A 14,960-nucleotide genomic window follows, 5' to 3' on the forward strand; every position below is an offset into this window, starting at 1 on the left:
GGCAGACAGGGTCTGGAGTCATGAAATGCAGTACACATAGGGAGGAGCCTGCGTAAGGGAGAGGAATAAAAGTGTAGGCCAAAGTCTCAGTGAACCCAAAGGGCGATGGGGAGCCACGGTAAGCCCTAGAGCAGCGACAAAATGAAACCCGTTAAGAACCATCTGGCTTGCAGTCTCCCCTGGTTACTCTGGTAGTCTATAACAATCAGATCAGATCGTAAAGCAATCTACTTGATGGCCAAGCAGTCAAATGACAGATAATGGCCTAGATAGGGTTCAAACCCACTAAATCAAAGACGTGTCAGTATTAGACAAAGGCATTAAAACGCTGGGAACATACTCAACCCAAAGATTTAAAAATAGCAGTGGAACATCTTCCTCATTTCTAAGAAAAACATGCCAAGGATTTGTTAAGAAGAGCTTCCTTTGGAATTAAAGGGCTTTGTGAAGGAGATCCGTGTCTCATAGTGATATTTGCATGATCATAAAAAACAGACGTTGACGTTCACCTGACACATTGCAAAATCCTACATGAATAAACAGGTGAAGTCTTCCCTTGATAGAAGCTTGAACTCCAACCCAGAAAATACCTACATAAAAGATGCAAGACCTAGCCACCAAACACACAGACTATTTATCTACTGTAAATGTCAGTCACATTCCCAGGCCCACCAGCTTAGAAATAAAAACAGTGTCCAATCAATAGTTAGCCTCTCATATTTCTCAGGACACAGTGTTCCTCGCTCTGCAAGAACTCCAGCCCTCTCCTCAGATTCCCAGATTCCTCCCAGACACTTCCAGGATTTGGGAGGAAGGGATGTATGGAGAGAGTGCAAGCTGTCTTGGCTTCCATGTCCGTTGTGCATGGTTCCTCCTCTTCTGGCCCAGCTCTCCGCAGGCTGTCATGGATGGCAGGGAGTGGGAGAAGCAGGATCTGCCTCAGTCCCTACGGGGCTAACTGAGGCTCCATGTTACGTCTGAGTGTGCCTCCACCTCCATGGCCACTGGGACTGCCTTTTTAGTTCTCTGTGTTCCCATGGAAATTTTAGTGAAGGCAGCTCTTCATTTTTTCCCCTTCCCATTTATCCAGTCTAATTATTAGAAGCAAGAGCTCCGAAGTCAGACCCACTTAGGATTCAGATACTCTTCTCTCTAGCTTTGTAGCCTAGGGCAACTTACTGAGTCTCCGTTTTCCCAGCTATAAAATGGGAATGGTCATAATAGTACCTCTGTAAATGGGATGTCCTCGAGACTGAACTAATTGATTCCTGTAAAAGGCTAATCCTGGTGCCTAATCTTGGTGGGGCACTCAGTACGTGTGACATGTTTCCATCAATGTTGCTACACTTGTCACTGTTGCTGTTCTGCCTACAGTCCCCTTCATCCTGGCATTCAGCCATGAGTCGGTGGGGACAAGGCAAGAGAGCAATCTGCGTGATCCCCACTATGCTATCGTAAAAAAAAAACCTGGCCCCATAAAGGAACTAACACAGTCTGGCACATAGTACCTTCTCAATAATGTGGCTTTCTTCTGTTGAAATAGTCCTTCCCTTCTTTAAGCACATGTCTGTCACTTGTACCCTGAAGGGCACACTTCTGTCCTCAGGGTTTTCTTTTTATCATTCTTAAGCTTTTTGGAAAGATTGGAAATATATATCTTAGTGTTGTTGCTGTTAACCTTTGTGTCCCCTGGAGTGCCTAGCTGGTTTCCCTTTCCACCTAGCTGGAAAACTCCTCCCAACCCAGACACAGACCTGCTCAGCACCAGGAGAGTCCCCACCTTTCCCCTCCACCACTGTCACAGAAAGTGCATAGAGCCCTCGGGCCCCCACAGCATGGACATCAGCTGCTCCAGCCTCTCCTCCTGCCCAGATTCGGTTCTGCTCAACACAACAAGCCTTGGTTTGTCAAGAGTCTTCCCGACAGTGAAGGAGTCCTGAGATTATTTTAAGTAAACACTATACCCAACATGGGGCTCGAACTCACGATCCTGAGATCAAGGGTCACACATTCTACTGTCCAGGTGCCCCTAGACTATTTTAAATATCTCATAAAGTCCAACAAGAGTCACATCTGGGCCTGCTGCTGAAGTCCCCATGCCTGATTAAAATGCATTGAGCCATGGCAGTAGACAAGAAACACATCAGCAATGTGGGGCAGTACAGGTCCCTCCTGCTGATCAGATGCTCTGCACTTAAAAAGCAGAAAACCAATAAATGATAACTTCTTTTTTCCATGATGGCAGGTAATACAGTTCTTGGTGGTAAAATTCCGGATGCCTCTGCCCTATCAATTCCATTTTACCAATAACAAAATTTTCATGGAAATTCAACCAAAGGGTGGCAAAACAGGTTATACAAGAATGTAAGGATATTATGAGCCTTTAAAGGCCTGGTTTCCCTGAAACCTAGAAGTCTGGCTTTTTTTTTCACTGGAGGCACCTAGCCAGCCACGCTAAGCTTCATGAGGGAAATGCACTGTTGTTTTTCAAGAGCACCATACCCGAAAACCCTTTTAATTTTTCAAGCTCCTACTAGGTAAAAGGGCAGAGATAGCTGGAGGAATATCCAGCCCTTTTCCACTACCCTTCCTGCCTAGGTCCACTTCTGCCTCAGTCCTGTCCACAGGCTTCCCTGTGCTTGGCCAGTTATGGCGAATGAGTGGAAATCCCCTCGTGCTCCAGAGCCCTTTGACTATCAGGTGGGGACTAGGCTCCTCAGCCCTCCCTAAACCATAGAGTAAATCGTAGAAAAAGCTATTCTGATCATACTTTTAAGGAACTTTCCTTCTATCTTTGTATTTTTCCTGTGATGACTCTGACCACATCGCTTAGAGACTTCCGGAATCCATATCACTTTAAACCCACAGAAGAGAGGGGTCGCCTGGAGGGACTATTTCACAGTTTGGGCAAGGTGATGAGTATTTCCAGTTTGCGCTCTTCGGCCTCATTAACACTCATTCTTACAGTTTATTGTTCTCTGAATTGATCGTATTAATAAATAAAGCATGTGTAGGGAGGAATTTCTCCTAAAAAAGGAGCTCACTCATCCTTGAAAGGTTTTTTTTTTTTTTTTTCCTTTAAGTGTCTGCTTGGGGGAAAATGCTGTGGTAGCATTAATAGGCAACAGCATTTTAATTATGAATCTAATATATTTGTATTACAAAACCTGGCATTTTCAGTGATAAAGTACTATGATTACATGAAGCATTTTTAGAAATAATAAAACCTCTGCTGAATATGATCATAAACCACATTAAGATTCAATTTCAGCTCTCGTTAGTAATATCAACTAATATGGGTGGGTTGATTATTTTAAAATGTATTAAATGTAAATTGATTTTGTATCATCAGAAATAATATTGAGGGACATTCTGTAGTCACTGTCATGCCTCCTACCCCAGCTCCCGACCTTTATGTTTCTAATCACAAAAGATTCAGACAGCATTTTTATTTTCATTGTGTTATCTTGACCGCCTGAAAGATACTTGCCATCCATTTTTTCCCACTAACCTGGGGTTTGTCTATTTGATGTGAACCAGGGTCCAGTCTGGGGATAAACGCAAGGCCCCAAGCCCAGGGCAGAGGCTGGGGAGCCTTGTGGGTTGTGGGGGAGCCAGTGTCCCAAGCGCAGGTTCACAAGGCAGCTACTTCATTTCCAGATTTTTCTTCTCACAAGACAGAAGTAATAGCAGAGACTGTGACCTCACATCTAAGTCATAGGCATTAATTTTGTTATACAACATGAGTTAAGACTTCTTGAATATGATTTTTTTTTTTTTAAGATTTTACTTATTTGAGAGAAAGAAGAAGAGAGAAAGAGCCTGGTGGGGAGAGGGTCAGAGGGAGAAGCAGACTCCCCACTGAGCAGGGAGCCTGAAGCAGGACTGGATCCCAGGACTCCAGGATCATGACCTGATCTGAAAGTAGTCGCTTAAGCACCTGAGCCACCCAGGTGCCCCTGAATACAACTTTATTCCACTTTTGGAATGAAGCACTGATTGCAAGTTTTCCTGGGACCTGCAGCTAGAGAGCTGGGCACCCATAACTCTTTGGTTTGTTCATGAAATCCATTTCAGAGTATGTTTCGTAAACATGCTAAAATAATCATATGCCTCCTACGTTCATCTTCTGTCCTGGATAAGTATGAAGAAAAATGAAAGACCAAAAAAAACTAGAGCAGAATGCAAGACCTTAACTGATTAGCTATGTAGTACAGAAAACACTCGTCAAGCAGGACTTAGGGGCGCACCAAGATGGGGAAGGGAAGAAGCATTTTCTGGGCAAAGAGAGCAAAGAAGTGCAAAGGCCTGGAGGCAGGATGCACTGGAGAGCAGGCTGGTCTGACAATGGTGAACGGTGTGCATGTGCAGCTGGAGGGGACGCTGGGCCTAGCTGGGAATTGTTTTAAATTTCAGGCTTTTGTCTAAGGAGGGTAGTGGGGATTATCTCCCATAAACATATTTTATACTTACGTTGTTTCGTTTTAAGAAAAAATGAAAACAGGGTGCCCAAGTGGCTCAGTGGGTTAAGCCTCTGCCTTCGGCTCAGGTCGTGATCTCAGGGTCCTGGGATCAAGTCCCGCATCGGGCTCCCTGCTTGGCGGGGAGCCTGCTTCCTCCTCTCTCTCTGCCTGACTCTCTGCCTACTTGTGATCACTATCTGTCAAATAAATAAATAAAATCTTTAAAAAAGAAAAAAAACAAACAAACATGGGAGTGGGTGTCCATACCCAGGTATAGCTTTTTCACTTATCTGTATATCAACATATTTTCAATGTTTTTCATTAGAGCCATTTTAAAATGCAAGATGGCCATTCGACCATTCCCTTACAATTAGTTAATTTTTTTCAACATTTTTTTATTAATATAAATTGGAGTTGCGCTGAGTAACTTCGTGCACTAAGCCTTTCCTCCTATTTAAAAGTAATTCTGTGTCAGGATATGGTCCTAGATGTCACACCAGCAGTATGTGGCAATATTAATTTCCTTGCTAATGTGACAATTTATTTGATGGGTGAAAAGTCACAATCTTCTAGTTTAAGCTTACATTCCTTTGATGACTAGGGAAACTTAATATGTCTCCATGGTTTTCAACAAATATTCTTAGAGCAATAGGTAAAGTCATAAAGTAATTTACTGAGTAGATAAAGAAAACATCAGTTCAGTATCTTACTTCCCAATAAATCTGTGGAATGCACAGACCAGCAAAACAATTTTAGGCTAGACTAAAGTTCTTTTTAAAGCTATATTATTGTTTAAAAAGCAATGTGTTTTTTTAAAAGCTAAATTCTTCTTTGAAAGAAATGTATTAAGACAAGCTAATAAATTCTATCTATAGACATTCACAGACAGTGAACGCAAGTACCCATATGGCTTAGATACTAGAGGAATCTGCATATGTGGTTTAGGCATGAATCTAAGCCTAAACCAGTGTCCAGGTATCTAAGAACTTTTCTTTTCTATTAATAGAAACATTTTTTTGGATGCTGGTTGTGTCTGAAAAGATCTCATTGGAAGGGCGCTCTGTGGGAAACTCCAATGGTTTTATTTATTATTACTATTACTGTTTTATTACTATCTTTTACTATTTTAACCATTTTTAAAAATTGAGACATAACTGGCATATAAACCAATGATTTTAAAATAGTGGCTTCATCAAGCCACCCCATACAGGAAAGTTGTATTTTCCAGCCCATTAGGACAAACTCCCAAATCAGTTTATAGCTGTATTCACGACAAGCTTGGAGTGAGATATCTGGCAGAATCCACTTCAAAGCTCAAGTTCTAAGAGGGAATTTCTCCCCCTCCAGCTGCCTCCAGGATAAGACCCTGCTTTTAAAAGATTTGTTTGAAATGTATATAAAATTGGACTGGTTCTCCATGAAATAATTATTACCACAGAGCCAAAGCCAGGCCTCAGATGGCGTAGATGCCTGAGGTTTGGCGGTCCCATGGAAAGCCTGTGGGCTGAGAATGGTTCTGGTGGTGAGTAGGACCACCCTCTTCCTGGGGTTGTTTCCCACCATTAAGTGGACACACCCCAGAGGCCAGCCCCAGAGCCCCAGCCCTGAAAGCCCCAACAGACCAGGGCAGAGCTGGCCCCTGGTGGCACACCCCGGAAAGTGCCAGACCAGGTCTCTCAAGCATGAGAAGTGGGGGGGCTCTTTGCTGACAGCCCTGATTGAGTCGTGGACAGGGAAAGCCTTTGGAGTCCACAAATGGCATAGCACGAAGTACCCCTCAGCCCTTAGGTGAGCCCAGGCCAAGGAGAAATGCGTGTGGAGAAATATGAGTGGGCTCTTGTCCATTGCTGCCATTCCTTTGGGGGTTGGGAACATGATGCAGGGGACACAGCCCCCACCATCAATGTGTGTGCCCTGCGATCCTAAGCCCAGTGTCTATTTAATACCTTCTGGAAGCCACTTCTTTAAAAATGGCGTTAGAAAAGGGTGTCAAGACTCCATATGGTACCCCAAACTAAAACACTGAAGAGAATGACTCTTTTACGTCTTGTCAGCATAAAGTCACTGGGAATAAGGTTTAGCCCCTTGGCCATGGTAGTTTTTCTTATCTTGGAGCCTCTGACATGCTCTTCTGGGCCACCTCCCTGTGTGTGCATCAGATTAAAGAAGCAAGAGCGTTTTCGCCAAAACCCTTCTTGAGCAAAGCCAGTGTGACTAGACAAACACTCCTTGATTGTTATTGTCTTCGGTCTAATCAATAAGTGGGGCAAAGGACCTGAGGAAGTATGAAAGGTCACTCTAATGTATTTTATGCCTCAGGACATAGGGACTGTTCATTGAGGAGACTTGTTCTTTTCCACGCTCCTGAAACTGGACACCACTCTGCAGAGGGAAGAGTATGGAGAGCCGGGGCCGCACAAAGAAGAGGATAATTAATCAGGTCGTTACTTGGCATACAGCCATAGCTTCCTTGGCAACATGGATCCTTCAGCTGTCAGCAATCAAGACTACAGGCAACTTTCAATTATCAACGCTATTGGAGGGGGCAGTGATGTGGATAATCCAAAACAGCAGATAATCCCACCAAATCATTTAATTTATCTTTTGAATGGTTTTCACATGTACACATATGCAAACACACGTGATTCTTTCCTTCCTCATTATGTTCTGCGTGGGCCAAAAATAAAATTGGTGTGCTTTCCTTGGGCATACAGCAATTGATAAGAAGGTTGACTGAAGGAAGCTAGTCCTCGGATTAAACATTTTCCGTGGATCATCCACTCATGGATAATCAAGGGTTTAATATATTGATTTCATAGACTCATAGCACTGGAAGAAACCAGGAAATCATTCAATTCGAAACCTTTGCTTTGCAGAGGAAGAAAGTAAGTCCTGATGCATTTGCCTAAAACCCTGTGGCTAGCTAAATGCCCAGGGGTAGTCATTATTTCATTCACAAGACTTCTCCTTCCACTGACTGTCCCTTTAACCAGTTTGTTGCCCAGGAGGGAAAGTCATAGGGACTTCTCATGAACCGCATAGTATGATGCTAAGATGCTAGGCCCCAGACCAGAGGACCCAACCCTGGCAGCTCTTTAGAATTTGCCCAAAGAATACTTTAAAAACCTCAGACCAGGGCGCCTGCGTGGCTCAGTGGGTTAAGCCTGTGCCTCCAGCTCAGGTCATGATCTTAGGGTCCTGGGGTTGAGCCCCACATCGGGCTCTCTGCTCAGCAGGGAGCTGCTTCCCCATCTCTCTCTGCCTGCATCTCTGCCTACTTGTGATCTCTCTCTCTCTGCCAAATAAATAAATAAATAAAATCTAAAAAAAGAAAGAAAGAACAGCTCTGACCAATGAAAGTGGAATCTGGAATTCAGGCAAGGGGTGGGGAGGGGCGCACTTCAGGTGAAGAACAAGCATTAGAGTTTTAAAAGCTCTCCAGGTGAATCCAAAGTATAATGGAGGTTGAGGATATAATGAGGTATAATGAGGTCCACAGCCTCCTGACTCTCTCCCTTACTAGCTACATAACCTCAGAAAAATCTTCTCACCAATCTGTGCCTCCATTTTCTCCCCTATAAAATGAAATAATGAGGATGATAGTCTAATTGTTGCCTGAGTTACTGGTAGGATTAAATGGTTTACTAGATAGAAAATACCTACTACAGTTCTGTTATGGACATGAATGCTTGTATCTCCCCAAAGTTCATATGTCGAAATTCTAACCTCTGATAGGATAGTATTTGGAGGTGGGGCTTTGGGGAGATAATTAATTAGGTCATGAGGATGGAGCCCACATGCATGGGATTAGTGCCCTTACAAGAAACACCTAAGAGAACTTGTTTTCTCTCTCTGCTCTTTGTTGGGTGAAAATACAATGAGAAGTCAGCCATCTGCATACTGGAAGGGACCTCACCAGACACCAGATCTGTCAGCACCTGGATCTTGACTTGCCAGACTCCAGAACTGTGAGAAATGTTAGCTCTTAAAGCTGTCCAGGCTATGGTACTTATTCAGTTAGAGCAGCCCAAACTGACTAAATCAAGTTCATAATTAAGCACATTTAAAAAAAAAAATCATGTGACTATTAGCTGTTATTTTTATTGTTGTGGTGGTTACTATCCCTACTAGTATTATTTTATAAGGCCCAAAGAAAGAACATACTAAGGGTTCTGTAAACATGGAGCTAAAAGGAAACCCCTTTTACAAAGTTGACTCGGAATCTTGGGATTGAAGTTGATTTCTCTAGTCCACAAAACATCCAGGGAGGAGACTGTAAGTGCAGGGAAGAAAGAAATCTGCTTCTGAAAACAGATTTACCATTCAACTGGGTGGGAAAGAAAGAACATTGAAATGGGCTGAATTTCAGTGCTCTCTCTATGTTTCAGTTACTAGAGTTTTCATCTATATCTTTCATCTATACCTAGCAGGTATAGAAAACTATAGGTATAGTTTTCATCTATACCTAGCGTACTGATCTGCACTCTGCATGCAACAGTGTATGGCCAGAGTCGGAATTTAAAGCATTACTGATCCTGTTGCATTACAGTCACAAGTCCCTTCGAGCACCTGGAATGCACCTTATATACTGATATGAATGTCAAAATGTGTGTTTGCTTCCTGAGGCCTACAGAGTCAGGGGACACTTTTGGTATCAGTTTACTTGTGGTTTTAAGAAGTTGTGTGTTATAATATCACTCTGATGTCAGGAATTCTTCAACTTCCCATGTTTTATTAGGAAACTGAAAGATGAAAAATTATCAGTTATTTGCCTTTAGAAACTGGCCCATTTACTATTTCTTTCTTTCTTTTTATTTAACAGAGAGACAGCGAGAGAGGGAACACAAGCAGGGGGAGTGGGAGAGAGAGAAACAGGCTTCCCGCTAAGTGGAGAGCCCAATGCAGGACTCGATCCCAGGAGCCTGGGATCATGATCTGAGCTGAAGACAGACACATAACAACTGAGCCACTCAGGCGCTCCTGTTACTGTTTCTTAACAAAGTGGCAATCAGTTTTATGCTAAGGAAGTAAAACCTTAAAAGTAGTTTCAGGCTGATGAGACTCTCATGCTTTTCACTAAATGCGGCCTACAAAAATGCTAGCCAATAGGTTCCTTTCTGAACCATAAACTACTGTTCTACAGAAAAACTTTGAGACTGATCATTTCCAATAACACAGAAAAGCATCATGATATTTGCATATTATAAGTGCTACAAGATTTCGGAATTTAGTTCTCTTCTTCTGGTAAAGAAACAATGTTAGAGTTAACTCGTGCTTTTAAAGACTTTAAGAGAAGTTTCACTCTCTGCATTTTTTTGGTAAATTGTATTCATCTGTAACATACATATAGAAGAGGAAACTGATCGTTAAGTGCACAGCCTGATGAATTTCCACCAAGAATACAAACCTGTGTAATGAACAGCTTTATCAAGAAGCAGAACGTTACCAATACCACAGGGCCCCACCACGCCCAGTCCTGTCCTCACTTAACTCCAGTCCTGATTTTTAATACAGCAGGCTAGCCTACCTTTAGAGAATGTTCTTGTATTTTATTTATTTTTTTAAAGATTTTATTTATTCATTTGACAGACAGAGATCACAAGTCGGCAGAGAGGTAAGGGAAGAAAGAGGAAGGGAAGCAGGCTCCCCACCTAGCAGAGAGCCTGATACGGGGCTCGATCCCAGGACCCTGAGAACATGACCTGAGCTGAAGGCAGAGGCTTTAACCCACTGAGCCTCTCAGGTGCCCCTGTTCTTGTATTTTAATAGAAGCATCTACTTTGATACAAATGGAATCATATGGTGTGGCCTCTCTTGTGCCTCACTTCTTCGCCCACCCCGTGACGTCACGTTCATGTATCATGTTGCACTCAGCTAAGGTTTCCTGTCGCTGCTGTGTAGTATCCCCTTGTATCAATTTGCCACGAGTTCTTATCCATTCTGCTGTAGATAGACGTTGTGACTGCTTCTAGTCTGGGACTAATAGAGCATACTGCTGTGAGGATTCTAGTACACATCCACATTTTCATGTAGGCTATACGCCTAGGGGGGGAATTGCTGGGTATAGAGCTTTCTGTGTTTGGCTTTAAGTAGATGTTCCCAGGAGTGCCTGCGTGGCTCAGTGGGTTAAAGCCTCTGCCTTTGGCTCAGGTCATGATCCCAAGGTCCTGGGATTGAGCCCTGCATCGGGCTCTGTTTGGCAGGGAACCTGCTTCCTCCTCTCTCTCTCTCTGCCTGCCTCTCTGCCTACTTGTGATCAATGTTTGTCAAATAAATAAAGTAAAAATCTTCAAAAAAAAAAAAGTAGATGTTCCCAAAGTGGTTGCACTACTTTACCCTCCTACCAGAGTATGTAAAGTATGATCATTCCAGTTGCTCCACATCCTCACCAACCCTTGATATTATACACCTTTCTCATTCTAGCCATTCTCCCACAGAACATTTTAAGAAAAGTAAAAATAAAGAATCTTATGAATGATGACACTGGGGAAGGCTAAGCCTCTCCTTGTACCTGGCCTCGTAGGCCAGGTCGGTCTGTCTGCAGGAGAAGTGCGGAAGGGACTAGCATGACATCATAGCCACCATAGTCCCCACGCATTCCTGGCTGAGCTCCTTTGGCAAGAGGAGAAAGAGGAGATTCTGGAAACAGCCCTAGTTCTCACTGAGAATGCTCCCGTAGCATCATGCACTCTAATCCCTGGGACAGTTCACAAATATTTGCTTAGCGGCTCCCACATTGGAGCCTTGTCAGGAATCCTGGACCTGCCCTCACACAGTTTACAATAAGAAACCCTGATGCCTTGGGAGGGGGTCTCTGGCAGCCAACCATGCTGGGCACAGCCAACTGGATCAGGGAGGAAGTGAAACAGGGAGGTGCTCTGTGTCTAGGCGTAGAAGAGCAGGTGCTAGAAACAGTGAGGCAAAATTTCCAATGGTTTCACCTACTCACTTTCCACCTCCTTAAAAGTGAGTTTCCTTTCTCTGAAAATTCAGACTCTCAATTAAAGTGAGTTTACTTTTTGGCTTTGTATTTTGAATGCTAAATACTAGGTTTCTGCTAAAGATTCCCTTGGGCGTCTTGGGCCAGCCCTGCATTGCTGGGCCCCTCTGTGGCTTTCATGGTTCTCTCTACATTTCTAGGATACTGCTCCTCGGTAACTCTGAATACTTACAGACTTTTGCCACAAGAAGTCATTAAACACAAATCTACTTTCCTTACACTCCTGGCCATCCTTTCCTGGCATAACATCTCTGAGAACACAACGGAGGTTCAGAGTTCAACAGACGAGTTTTTGAAACTTGTATCTGCAAAATCATAGCTTCCTGAGCCTTAGTGTCTTCAGTTGGTTCTCAGAGGATTAAATTAGATAACTTGTGTGGAATATTTAATACTGCCTCTAGCAAACATTGAACATACACATAAGTGATAGATAATATTATTAGCTGTTATTTAACATCTCACCTGGCGTATTAGTCTGGGTTCTCCAAAAAATAGAACCAATAGAATATATAAAGAAAGAGACAGAGACAGAGATGGTGAGATGGTGGGGGGTGGGGGTTGAGATTCGTCATAACTAATTTGCTCACAAAATTATGCAGGTTGAAAAGCCCCAAGATCCACAGTCTGCAAGTGGGGCACCCAGGAAAGCCAAGGGTGTAGTTCCGGTCTGATTCCAAATCTGAAGGCAAGAAGAAAAGACCAATGTCACAGCTCAAAGACAGAGAATTCTTTCTTCCCCTGCCTTTTTGTTCTATTCAGGCCGTCAGTGGATTGGATGAGGCGCACTCATACTGGGGAAGGCCATTTGCTTTATCCAGTCTATAGATTCAAATGCTAATCTAAAACACCCTCACAGACACATCCAAAATGTTTAACCAAATATCCGGGCACCCTATGGCCTAGTCAAGTTGACACATAAAATTAACTATCATGCTTGTCAAATCATAAGGCAGTTTGAATTAGATGGGTCATTTCTTTTTTTTTTTTTTTAAGATTTTATTTATTTATATAGAGAGAGACAGCGAGCGAAAGGGGGAACACAGCAGGGGGAATGGGAGAAGGAGAGGGAGAAGCAGACTTCCTGCCAAGGAGCCTGATGTGGGGCCCAATCTCAGAACTCTGGGATCATGACCAGAGCTGAAGGCAGACGCTTAATGACTAAGCCACCCAGGGGCCCCTAGATGCCTCACTTCTGGTGAGGTTGCACTGATACTGGATGAGGTCACATCAGGGAAATACTCCTTTATGGCCAGAAAAAGTCAGGCAGACAGCTGTGGGTTGAGGGAAGGGAGTTCAATGAATGATCTGGTTGTGTTTTTATCTCTGAAAATTCAGTCTTCCAGAACCTCAGGTGTTTTGACGTAGTCTCGGTGTTCTAGAAATTTTCTTCTGTGGGTTGTTAATTTCTCTACTTGTTCTGAAACAGGAATGAATGAATAGTGAAGCCCAAGCTGCCTCAACCTTTCTGGTTGGTTTGTCATTTTCCGAATTTAGATCACTTTTTCTCAAGCTTGAACTTGGCCTCTGGCATTATTCCTTTCCCCACTTTTTCTTCATATAGCTTTATGCCTTCAGCTGTGTTCTCAAATATTTTTCCTAAGTGGTTATTGGATAATTGTACATAGCTAAGCCCAAAAGTAGGCTTGGGAAATATGGGCAAATCACCTTAAACTCCAGGCCTCAGGAGGTTACGGCTGTACGACTCTGACACTTGAATGATTTGCTGAGATTATCTAAGAAATATTTATTAAACATCCACTTGCATCAAGAAACCATGAAGTCCCAAAGATTAATGAAATACTGTTCTTGAGAGGCTCACAATCTTGAGGTGAAAATAAATAAACAGAGTGTAGGGGAAAAGAGTATAAACCAAGGTAAGTAATATTCCCCTCCCTGCTCCACTGCTTACAAGTTCTGTGATCTTGGCCAAGTTCCTTATCTTTTCTGAGCTTTACCTTCCTCGTCTTCAAGTGGAAATAGTAAAATTCTTCTTGACTGTCAATTGGGAGGAGTAAATGAAACCATATCTGAAAAGCACTTAGCGTGTTAGCTGGCATCGTAGACTTTCAATAAAGGTTGGTTCTTAACCTCCATCCCTACTTCCAGTTATACAGCAACACTCACACACACACCTTTAAAAAAAATCTCAAGATACATTTAAAAGAAATATTTTTCATTAAACATAAATATTTTAATTAAATTTCTACATATAACATTGCTATATCAATTAAATGCACACATTCAATGGCAACCATCAGTTCCAAGGACCAACTGATTCAGTGTCCACATGTCACAGGATGAGAGTTCTGGGTTGGGGGTGGTTCAGGATAATGAGCCCCCTCATCCTCAGATTACGCTGGGCAAGACTAACAAAAGAAAATACAAGTTTTGATACATACTCTTTAAACTTTAGAAGGTATTTATCATATGGGGCACCTGGGTGGCTCAGTGGGTTAAGCCTCTGCCTTCCCCTCAGGTTATGATCCCAGGGTCCTGGGATCGAGAACTGCATCAGGCTCTCTGCTCAGCAGGGAGCCTGCTTCCTCCTCTCTCTCTAACTGCCTCTCTGCCTATTTGTGATCTCTCTCTTTGTCGAATAAATAAATAAAATCTTAAAAAAAAAAAAGAAGAAGATATTTATCATAAAAATCATCTAGGGCAATGTTAAGTTGAAGATACAGATAATAAAAGATTCTAAGTAACCAATATTGTACAAACTGATTAAATGAAGTTTATGTTTTCTCAAAAGCACGGCTCTCAAGGGTATCACCACGCCTTGTTTAACCACAGTGATAAGCACCCTTGGAAACTCACTGTTTAACTCGTGGAACTTTGGACTTTGTGGAAGTGAACAAACTTCAAAATCTACTTATTGTTAATGTTGTTGGTGACTCTGCTTAGAAAACTTTTTCCCAAATTTGCTTGGCAACTAAAAGCTGTCTGCAAATGGTAATAATACTAAAAATGCTTCAGCTTACTAGTTGATAGATAAAGCTAGTTACCACTACAGATAGCCCTTTGAAGAAATGTGTGTGCCTACAAATTGGCTAAAAGAGTGAATGTCTAAATATAAAGTTTCTATTTTCTAACTGGTTTTACTTAATTTTTAATTTTTTAAAGATTTATTTATTTATTTGAAAGGGGTAGGGAAGGGAAAGAGGAAGAGAAGTGAGAATCATAATGAGACTCCGCTGAGCAGAGAGCCTCATGTGAGGCACAATCTTACAACCCATGAGATCAAGACCTGAGCCAAAACCAAGGGTCAGATGCTTAACCAACAGAGCCGCCCAGGTGCCCCTTATTTTTTTTTTTTAAATAAAGATGTTCCTTTGGAAAATGTTCTAGCACAGATAAATAATAAATAAATAATAAAACCACACATATGCACACACTACGTTTGAAAACTTTTCACACTGAGATGAGAAGTAATCATTTTAATTCTGTTATTAAAATAGTTATTGTACCATATGAGACACCTGCATGGCTCAGCTGGTTAA

Source organism: Mustela putorius, unplaced genomic scaffold (assembly GCF_011764305.1).
Source record: "Mustela putorius furo isolate JIRA1106 unplaced genomic scaffold, ASM1176430v1.1 tig00000827_pilon_pilon_pilon, whole genome shotgun sequence".
NCBI classification, from domain to species: domain Eukaryota; kingdom Metazoa; phylum Chordata; class Mammalia; order Carnivora; family Mustelidae; genus Mustela; species Mustela putorius.